This window comes from Grampus griseus, assembly GCF_964374135.1.
Source record: "Grampus griseus genome assembly, chromosome: 3".
NCBI classification, from domain to species: Eukaryota; Metazoa; Chordata; class Mammalia; order Artiodactyla; family Delphinidae; genus Grampus; species Grampus griseus.
The window spans coordinates 7,054,040-7,064,818 of record NC_139019.1 but is presented as its reverse complement, the minus strand read 5'-3'; the positions used below and the strand labels follow the sequence as shown (position 1 = coordinate 7,064,818).

The 10,779-nt window shown below is 39.7% G+C and overlaps 1 pseudogene across 1 annotated transcript; it reads right to left on the bottom strand.

The window, feature by feature from the left end:
- Nucleotides 1-9,308: 9,308 nt before the first annotated feature.
- On the bottom strand, nt 9,309-10,468 carry LOC309820815 (methionine aminopeptidase 1-like; annotated as a pseudogene). The gene has a single exon. The product of its transcript is annotated as a methionine aminopeptidase 1-like (transcript).
- Between the last annotated feature and the right edge of the window lie 311 nt (nt 10,469-10,779).

Here is a 10,779-nt window from a genome sequence, read left to right as displayed (position 1 = left end):
GTAGGTCCCAAGACAGCATCTGAAAACCAAAGAAATGTCTTTAGGGCAGTAGGCAAGGGGGGAAGTAGGATTGCAGGAGAGTTTTTCTGAGGCAGGAAATGAACACGAACCCATGGGCAGGAGGAAGCAGAGCAGCAAGTGGGGAGAGGTTACAGATTGATGCAGAGCTGGGATGACTCATGGGGTGAGGTTCCAAGGAGCAGAAGGAGTGTACATCACAAGTATGATGTGGATGACCGTCCATGGTCAAAATCAAAGCCTCCTCCACTGAGCAGGGGGTAAGGAAAGGTGAGAGCAGGTGCCAGAAAGTGTGGAGTCAGGGTGGGTACAGCTATGGAAGAAGTCTGGTACGTTCTTCCTAATTCCTGTATTTCCTAAGTGAAGTTGGAGAGACAGTTTTCTGAATGGTGATGGGGGTAGGTGTAATAGTATAAAAAGTGTAACATAGTGATTGACTCTTAGAACCATTCTAAATAGGGGATGGTGATGAGGGCTATTCAGGAGAACTGCCAGGGAGCACTGAGGAAACTTGGCGATTAGACAGTGTGAACTTTCAGAGGTCCTAATCTGCAGGTATGTATTCTCTAAGAGTGCTCACCAATGTAAGGATGGGTTGGGGGGAGATTTGGAGACTTCATTTAACCAGAGATGGAGTTTTCTGTTGATGGATAGTGAAAACCTGTGGAAGGTGGAGAACTGATACAGTGAAAACTGAATGACCACCAGTGTAGTGAAACCTGTGGTCCAGGTGTATAGAGAATTAAGTAAAGCCAAGAGGAGAATGAATGGAAAAAGGAAAGAGATGAGGGACTGGACATCTCAAAAAGGTTTGAAATGATTGTGGTGGGAGAGAGGGAGCACGAGAGCTGGGAACATGAGGTGTGGTTCAAGAGGGGGATGTGACACTTTACATTCTCTAAATGTAATGCGGTTTCCTAGACTGAATCTTGGAACAGAAAAAGGACATCAGTGGAAAAACTGGTGAAATCCAAACTAAGCTGCAGTTTAATCCATATGATTCACCAACGTTAATGTTTTGGTTTTGGCAAATGTACCACAGTTATATAAGATGTTAATATTAGGGAAAACTGGGTGAAAGGTATACAGGAACTCCATACTATCTTTACAACTTCTCTATAAATTTGAAATTATTTCAAAATAAAAGGCTTATATCTATATATATTTTTTAAATCCCATGTTTCATGTAAAAAAGTTAAAAACACAGACATACAGACATGCACATTTCAACCTGATAACAGGATTTGGGATCATCCCTTGTTTCCACATTTAAATCGCAAAATTTTGAGTCTGACTATATTCCTCTGATCAAAAATACCCAGCACATAAATGGTTTTCTTCTCACCACTTTCTTCTTCATGGGTCATGGAGAACTCTTAAATTTCTAGATTCATGACTGGTAGCAATAATAGTAGGCCTGCAAGAAGATCTCCAGTGGTCCTCACTTCTTTAATGTGGTCTACATGCCATCACATTGAGTCAGAGCTGGCTTGGTGTGATCAGTGAAGTTTATGGAAGTTATCACTAGGTCATTAAAAATATTACACTTTCCACCCTGGTCTCTCAAATCACTTTCTTTGGGCTAAACCAGACACTGTTCTGTAGGGTCACCCAAACACCCCCAAGGAGAGACCCATATGGAGAGGAATAGAGGTCCTTGATCCAAAGCCAGTGACTATTTCATAGAAAAGTCAGGGAAACATCTTGAAAGAAAATAACCCAGACCCAGTCAAACCTTCAAATAGCTTTAACCCAGGCCAGAATCTGACTGGAACTCAACAAAAGACTTCAAGTCAGAACTTCCCTACCAAATTGTTCTTGAATTCTTGACTGCTAGAAACCTTGGGAGATAATGAATGATTATTTTTTAAGATACAAATTTCGGATGGTTTGCTACACAAAAAGAGGTAACTAGTACAGATTTTGGTACAAAAAAGTGAAGTGGTGTGATAAAAAAAAAAAATTCTAAAACATGTGGGATTGGTGGTGCAACCCAGCAGTGGGCAGAAGCTGCAAGTACCTTGGAAGAGTGTTAATAAAATCCTAAAAAGCTTTGAAGAGACTGTTAAACGTGAGTGATGGCCTTCATGAAGGCTCTCAGTGAGTGTTTAACATAATTTGAGGAAAATGGAGGAAAGAGATCACATTTTTAAAATGGCAGGAAATTTAGTAATATTATTTCCTGTGTAAGGTGGGAAACCACAACCCCCCACCAGAGTACATAATTAACTTAATGATCTATCTAAGGAGATTTCTAGGCAAGGTATTGAAGTGCTGCCCAGCTTCCTGTAGCAACAAATAGCAACACGTAAGAGAGGAGAGAAAGGTAAAGGAAAACAAAAAAAAAACCTGCTAAAGGTAAAGGAACCAGGGCTGTTGGGTTCAAATATAAAACTATTTCTCACCGCTAGTCTTCCAGATAGTAAAAGATCTTAAAATTTAAAAAAGGCTTCCAGGCAAAGATCAAACCCAGGACACTGTCAGTAAAACATGGTTCACTGGTGAAGTCCAGGATGTAAATATTGAGCCTTTTGTAATGATCCCAGAAATATGTAAGATGAAGTCTCAAACAGAACAAAGCCCCTCTAAGGATATTAAGGGCATACATCCCATGTATCATCAATTTAAAAACAAATACAAATTCTAAGAATCATAAGGCATTGTCCTACAGCAGGCTTATAGGAAGCAAAAGATTTGTGTGTCTATTTTCCAGTAAAATGAATCCCTGAAAAATCCATAAAAGACCCACAAACTTTTACTATAATTGTACTAGATGAGACACCACCAGCTTGGACCAAAACGGACAGAGTCAGTATAAAATACAAAGAGGCTGTGGATTCCTCAATTACTATGAACAAAAAGCAAGCTAGGAAAGCTACTCAGGTAGTTCAGGGCAAACACTAGCTATCTCTAATCCAAAAGGAAGGATGCCTAAGAGGTCAGAACCAAGAGCCCAGAGACTTTACCAAGGTTTCAGGCAGTCATACTGAGCCCTCGTCAAGGAACTGGCATTATGTGCCCCACAGGATTTTCCTATGGAGATTTTTACAATGGGGAAATTATTCATGTGTGCCTCCTAGTCCCCCTATTTGAAGAGGATGGTCTACAGCAGTTATGCTACACCTGTCCCCACTGCATGCTGAGTATATGGAGACATAACTTGCCTCTAGTTCATAGGTCTTCAGACTGAGAGGAACTAAATTCAAGGAGCTGCCCTCGCAGAGCTGTATCTGAGGTTACACCTGTGCACCTGGATCTGATTTGGATGCCAGGATCCTGGTCTTCAAGCTGCTGCTGTAATGGGATAAGACTGGGGGATGGTGTACCATACTTACATGGTAACATGTTGCCTTGCCACAATTTCAAGGATGCTGGTACCCTGGTCAGAGAAAAAGCACTTTATTACTCAATGCACAGCAAGAAGCATGACCATAAGTATAATGGTGTCAGTTCCCTACACCCAAGTAGCATGGAGACAATGCAGTTAGGCTCAGGTAGGTATCTGCACGCAGTTGGTTGCATTACAGGAGAGAAACACTGAGTTTAGGAAACCCATATTTTTAAATAACAGAAAGCTTCCCTGTCCTTCGTCCAGAGGAAGACATTATATTTATCTTACCATAAAATAAGCATTCATCTACTTTGCTTCAGAGGAAGATACTGCATTTTAAGGTTATAAACAAACCTGTCTTTTCCTCTAGAGGAAAAAAACTGTATTGTTCATGGTGCTCATTATACAAACACCCCCGAAAAGAGAGTCTGAAACAAAAGGCAGTCAGTCCTTCTGCTCATAAGGTGTGCACAAATGTGAAAGACCTTTGAAGAATTGTCTCTCAACGAAGCATACGTGTGCTTTACATGTGAGATAGACAGGAAAGATTGAATGCAGAAGCTGGACTAGAGTAGCTAATCTCCAAGATGGCTTCCAATGAGCCTTGCTTCCTAATATCTATGCCAATCTGTCATTCCCTCCCACATTTATCCAAGTGCCAATATGTGCCTTTTGAGACTAAGCTATAAAGGCATTGTAGCTTCTTCCTTGACCTTTTGGATTTTTCACCTTTGGGGTGAGCACCACGTCATGAGGACTTCCAAGTACTCCTGTGAAATAGCCCACATTGAGAGGAACTGGGTCTCCTGGCCAGTAGCCAGCACCAGTTTGCCATGCATGCAAGAGAGACACCTTGAAATTGGATCCATCAGCCCATTTAAGCCTTCAGAGTACTGCAGCTCCAGGCACCATCTGACTGCAAGTTCATTAGAGACTCTGAACATGAACTCTGTTGTGGATAACTAATATAGCAATAGTCAAGGCTGTGAATGTTAGCTAGGGGCAGAATTTATTTCTATGGCCCACATTTGGAAATTTGAAGGCAGGGGTGCTATCAGACATCCTTTAATAAACCATCTGGATCATATGGGATTTTTATCTGACAGTGATCATTAGGCCTATATTCCCCATGACCAGGAATTCACTATATAGTTCACCTTATTCTTGGATCATTTAAAGCCTTTCTTTTTATTAAACCAATATATGGTGCTGTATAATTCTTGTGAATTTGTCCCAATGTCAAAATCCACAAATATATATTTGGTTTTTCTATATATTAAACAAAATCAATTGCCTGGTACAGGAGAGTGTTCATCTCAAGAATATATTATTTTTTAACGATGAATTTGGTTATATATCATTGGACTTTCTCTTTTGAAACTGAAGTACAATTTACATTTAACATTATATTAGTTTCAGGTGTACAATAAATGACTCTGTATATATTGCAAAATGATCACTACAATGTATCTAGTTAACATTCATCACCTTGTTTGTGGTAGATTTTCTTGCTTTCTTATATGATAGCAAAGATTTTCTGGCACTGTAATTTCTGTTAACAAGCTTGGATATATAAGACAATAAAAATAAAATCAGGTGGTCTAGTTTAGCTAATTTGAATCTACTTAACATATAGTTTGCTAAGTAGTGATACTTTTTTAAATCAAGAAGAATTAGGTGCCTTTAGAAATTTGGGGAAGCAGCCAAGCCCCCGCCCCTTTGGAGTATTTGGAAGGAGTCCTTTTAATAGTTTAAGTGTTTTACTGAACATGTCACAATTTAGGAGAAATCTAGTGAGGCATTTGAGTGTGCCCTTCACATCCTACTAGAATCAAGCCCATCATTCTCTGGCATGTGTTTAGCTATGAAGCAACCCACTCACAAAGCAACACCTGGCAGGACATTCAAACTGTCTAGCAGTCCTGGTGATAAACGCAACTTTACCATGAGGGTGATAACGACAACATTTAATTGAATTAGATTCAGGCAAACAATTGATATCAATAATTAATGTGTTGTTGGGTCAATAAGATAGCTGGATTGTGATCAATATTACATCATAAGAAAGTAATTGCTTTGCATTTCAATACCATTTTTTTTAAATCTGAAATGCACTACAATATGTTATTTCCCTAAGGAGCCAAGTCAGCATTTTGCTGAAGGGATGAAGTTGTGCTTGAAAATGCTGAGTACTTTGCTCAGGAGCACAGAGAAAATTACTGACGAAACTGGTAATACAATCCTTGTTTTCTGGAATGGATTCATGTGTTAGTCAACAGAGTCACACTTTTCCAGCTTAGATTCCTGAATCTGTCAGCTTATGCCGGGCTCTGGAGGGGCTGACAAAATGACTTATAAGAAGTTATAAAACCACTGGGAAAGAGGGAGACTCCCCATGGTGTTGAATGGCCAATGCTTCCATCACCATTTGGATAACAGAGAATTTTCTTTCCCAGATAACACTCTCAAGAATGCCATCTGGTCCATGTTCTTTCAAATATTCAGTTAACAAGGCTGGTGTGGGTTTTCCCTCACTCCTTCTCATTCTGCCATAGAAATTATGGTCTAAAAGCAAAACAGATATGAAACACATAGTGGCACAATGTATTTAACTAAAATCATAATGAACTGTGCAAAGTGAAAATAGCTAATTCTAGCAGACTCAAAATGGTCTGGGAGAATTCAAGCGTTGGAAGATGAAGGAAGTGACACTTAGTTGAAGCAGGAAGGATTAGTAGGAGTTATCCAGGTGAAGCATAGCAGATGAACAACCCAGGTAGAGGGCAAGTATGAAGGTACTGGGAGATAAGAGTTGATGTTGGATTATCAGGAAATAGAAGATAGATACACCTGGGGTATAGTGAGAAAAAAATTGAGTGGTAGGAAATGAAGCTGAAACGGTAGATAAAGGTCGTTCACAGGGCCAATTAGATCATGTAAATGACCTTGGATTTTATTTTCTGAAGAAGCCACTTCATAGAAATAAAAGAGCAATAGATTGAAATGATTAATTCCTGTGTGGTTATGCTCTTTAATGTTATGGTTGCTGTGTGGAATATAACTTGGAGAGGAGCTAACATGGAGACAGGGAGAACAGTTGGGAGAAAACTGCATTAATTCTGGTGAGGGCTGATGGTGGTGGTGCTGGAAAGAAGTTAACATTCTCAGGAAATACACAGAAAGGAAAAGACACTACAAAGCTACAATAATCAAGACAGTATGGTACTGGCACAAAGATAGACAAATAGATCAATGGAACAGGATAGAAAGCCCAGAGATAAACCCACACACTGATAGTCAATTAATCTACGATAAAGGAGGCAAAAATATACAATGGAAAAAAGACAGTCTCTTCAATAAATGGTGCTGGGAAAACTGGACAGCTACATATGAAGGCATGAAATTAGAACATTCTCTAATACCATACACAAAAATAAATTCAAAATGGATTAAAGACCCAAATGTAAGACCAAATACTATAAAACTCCTAGAGGAAAACATAGGCAGAACACACTCTGACATAAATTGCAGGAAGACCTTTTATAATCCACCTCCTAGAGTAATGGAAACAAAAGCAAAAATAAGCAAATGGGACCTAATTAAACTTAAAAGCTTGTGCACAGCAAGGGAAACCATAAACAAAATGAAAAGACAACGTATGGAATGGGAGAAAATATTTGTGAACGATGTGACTGACACAGGCTTAATTCCCAAAATATACCAACAGCTTCTATAGCTCAATATAAAAACAAAAACAAAACAACCCAATAAAATCAATAAGGCTTGTGAGATAGAGAATAAGGAAAGGTAAAGGCCAATTCTGAATCATCTGGCATTAGAATGTGGGTGGATGTTCAGAGTATTTTATCTTTTCTTGTGAATTCAGTGAAGTGCAAAGATAGGACAGGTTTTATTCTAGTAATCATTATCAACCTTGCCCCTTTTAAGCCACATTGCCATTGTCCTACTCACTCTTCCCCATTCATTCTAGAGATTAGATAAAAAAAAAAATAAAGTTATTTTGGAGTTTGTAGTTTAATGCAGCTATTAAATATCACTTCTATTGGGATAAATAATACTCTTACATTTAGGAATCAATCATTGCCATTTCTTCTCTTCTGCCCAGTTATAGTGAGCTCCCGAGAGAGAGAGAAGACAAGGTGTGGTGTGACCTGCATCTTCTCACTTCTCCAGGAGTAGGGATGAGTTGGGTGTGGGGAAGAAATGCAATTATGTGACAGTATCTGTATCTCGGTGGGAATAGGAGGTGGGTCTGGATCTCCCTTCAATTAATTAATATTGTTTCTGATCATGGAGCTAATGAAATCATGAAGCCATTTGTTTCTGCATGGTCCGCTTGCTTCACGTGCAGGCTGTATGTGAATGCATGACTACACCCTCCACCTGGGTGTACACAATCCCTTATCAGCTTTTTTTTTTCTTTTGGCAGGATAATCATTCAAACTTTTAAAATCTCACTTTACACATTATATTAACATTCATGTTGCAAGGCATTCCATTCACAAATATTACAGTTTGTTAAAAAGCTTCACACACATACCCCCAAAAGTCTATACCAAATTCAGCCACTTTACTAAATCATTAAAATAATAAAAGTAATGAAAACATTATCATAATTCCTTTAAAGTGATAAATGTCTGAGGCACTCTGGGAAAGGTGTTCTCGTACAAGTGTAACATGTCAGTGATATCAAATTATCTTACAATAAAGTTACCAGATACCCAGTAATCAAGTACACTCTAATGACAATGACTTTGATCTGATATGTCTTCACCGGATACACTCCCATTTGGACTGGACTACTGAAAGGAACACAGATGTTGGGCAGCTGAGGTCATTTCTAATGAGATTCCAAACTTTGTAAAGGAGAAGTGTGTTTTCAGCACACCAAGGACAGCTGTATCCCTTCTGCAAGGGAACAGTCCAGTCTCCAAAGAGGTTCGTTTCTCATCACCACCAGGTTTACTAAACGTTAGAATTTCCAGACTCTGCTCACTGCTGGAGAGATTTCAGAACTGTCTTTCCCCATCAACATCCACAGTGCACCTTCCACCCTTCTCTGAATATCTCCAAGGGATGACCTTGAAATAAGACAGAGAGGGGAAGGGAGCGTTTTTCCTCCCATTAGGACCAAACAGAGGTCTGAAATAGCAATGGATTACAAAAATCTCATTCTCTGCACAGCCAGCTTCCACTTGGAACATGGCTATTTTTGCCATAAACTAGATTTTTTTAAATCTGATAACCTTTTTCCAAAGTGAATTTTTCCACATCCATTCACTCACAGAATCCACATTGGCAAGTCTCGCTGACTGAGTGCTTCCTTACACACAACTATAAAGTAAATAATTAGCAGGGGGAAGGGAGGCCAATTCCCAGATGGGGATTAAATCACTGGAAATGACAAGTCCATTTATGACAGCTTTTGACCTTGTCAGAGCAGAATCAACACAAACCCCAGGTCATATAGTGTTCAGTAATTACATATATGGAATTTAAAATGTATATATATATAGTTCCATACATATATAATAAAAAAATCGGGAGCAATGTATTTTGATAAAGTTCCAAGGATTCTCGTCTCCAACATTCACCTGGAAAATAGCTGGCTCTAATGGCCCAGTCGTGGCAGTGATAAAATCAACTTAGGAGCAGGTTTAAGTAAAACTGCTCAAAGGGAACATAAGAAAATGGGTGTGCAGAGACTTTTTTTGTGGGGAGAGGGGAGCATTGAGAAGAATGGAGAAATGCTTCCTTTATTCTTCTTGGCTTTTTCAGACCCAAGTTCTTGAGGACACACATCAAATGCTGTAGTCCTTCCTTATCTATAATCAAAACAAAACAAGTAATTAAAAAATTTCATCTTCCATTCTGTACTCTCAATAAAATGCAAAGTACAGCCAGAAGTTATCACCAAGATGTACCATCTCAGGAGAAATTAAAATTGGGACATGAAATGAGGCCACGAGCTATCGAGTCACGGGGTTAGGATTTCACAGCTAGTGTCCGTGACCAGCAGGTTGTGCTCAAACTGGGCAGACAGCTTCCCATCTCTCATCACTGCTGTCCAGCCATCCATCCAGCTTTCATCCGCCTTCCACCTTCACAAATTATTGGCTCAATTGTAAATATGTGGCCGGCCTTTATCACTCCAGCTGCTTTATTTTTGGCCTAGTGAGGTGCATTGAGGGCTGTATGAAAAAATTTGTGGATTCCATGCCCACAATAGCTTTGAACAACTGAAAATTCATTTGCTTGGTCATGCTTCTGGATAATGTTTCCCAATTCTCTGTATTGAACACCAAGTTTCACTGCATCAGTGGCTTGCATCAGGCACTCACACGTGGTCTGAACCAGTTTCCATGCTTGCTCATCCACGTCTCCAACAAAAAACATCTCATTCAGGTCCCCATGATAAACACTGTGATAAAGAGTAGTGTCCACATTAACAATATCACCTTCTTGCAAGGGCCATCTCTCTGGAATTCCATGGCAGATCACTTCATTCACTGAAGTACAACAAGACTTTGGAAAATTATAATAATTCAGGGGAGAAGGATAGCAATTTCTTGCAATGCATGCTAAGTGTACAGCATGATCTATTTCTTCAGTAGTTACACCTGGTTTAATCACCCCAGCATCAATGTCCACATAGTCTTCTCTAGCAAGCCTACATAGCAGTAGCATCCCTTCTATATCTTCAGATGAGAGTAACTTAACTTGAGAAGTACCTTTAAGAGCCTGCTCAGATTCAGACATTCCTAAAGGGTGATCAGCATAATCTGGTCTTGGACTATGACTTGGCACTGGCCTTGACATCAGTGGATAATGTGGTCTGAGTTTACTAGTATATCAATAACATGCCCATGGGTCAGTGTTGATATCCCCTTCCACAGTCCAGGAAGACACTTCTCGCTTGGCCTTTTCATCTTTTACTTTCATATGTAGTAACTTGTGAGTAACCCAACTTCCTTGAAAACATTCCTGTGAGCGGAAGTACGAGTCCTGGATGCCCAGCTTGATGCAGGTGGGACACTGGAGCTTGGCCTCGCTGCTGCAACCATCCGTCTCGCACACATGCATCTCCAAGGCCGCCATGCTGCCTGGCTGCTGGAGGACCCCCTCACCGAGCTCCTCCCAGCTTTGGCTTCCTCTTTTCAGACTCAAAATATGGTGCACACAAGAGAGCAGCCATAGTTTCTTTTCTCAGCTCCTAACAGCAGTACCTACCCACACCCCCCGTCTAGTCTGTTAATGCTTTTACCACCACCACAATTCATATTCAAATATATATTTTTTGGTTCACACCAAAAGTGCATAATTATGAGAGTGTAGTTTATTAATATGGTTATATTAGTCTTAATTTTCAAAATTGCATCTTATGATTAGCACATTTGAAATTGTTAACA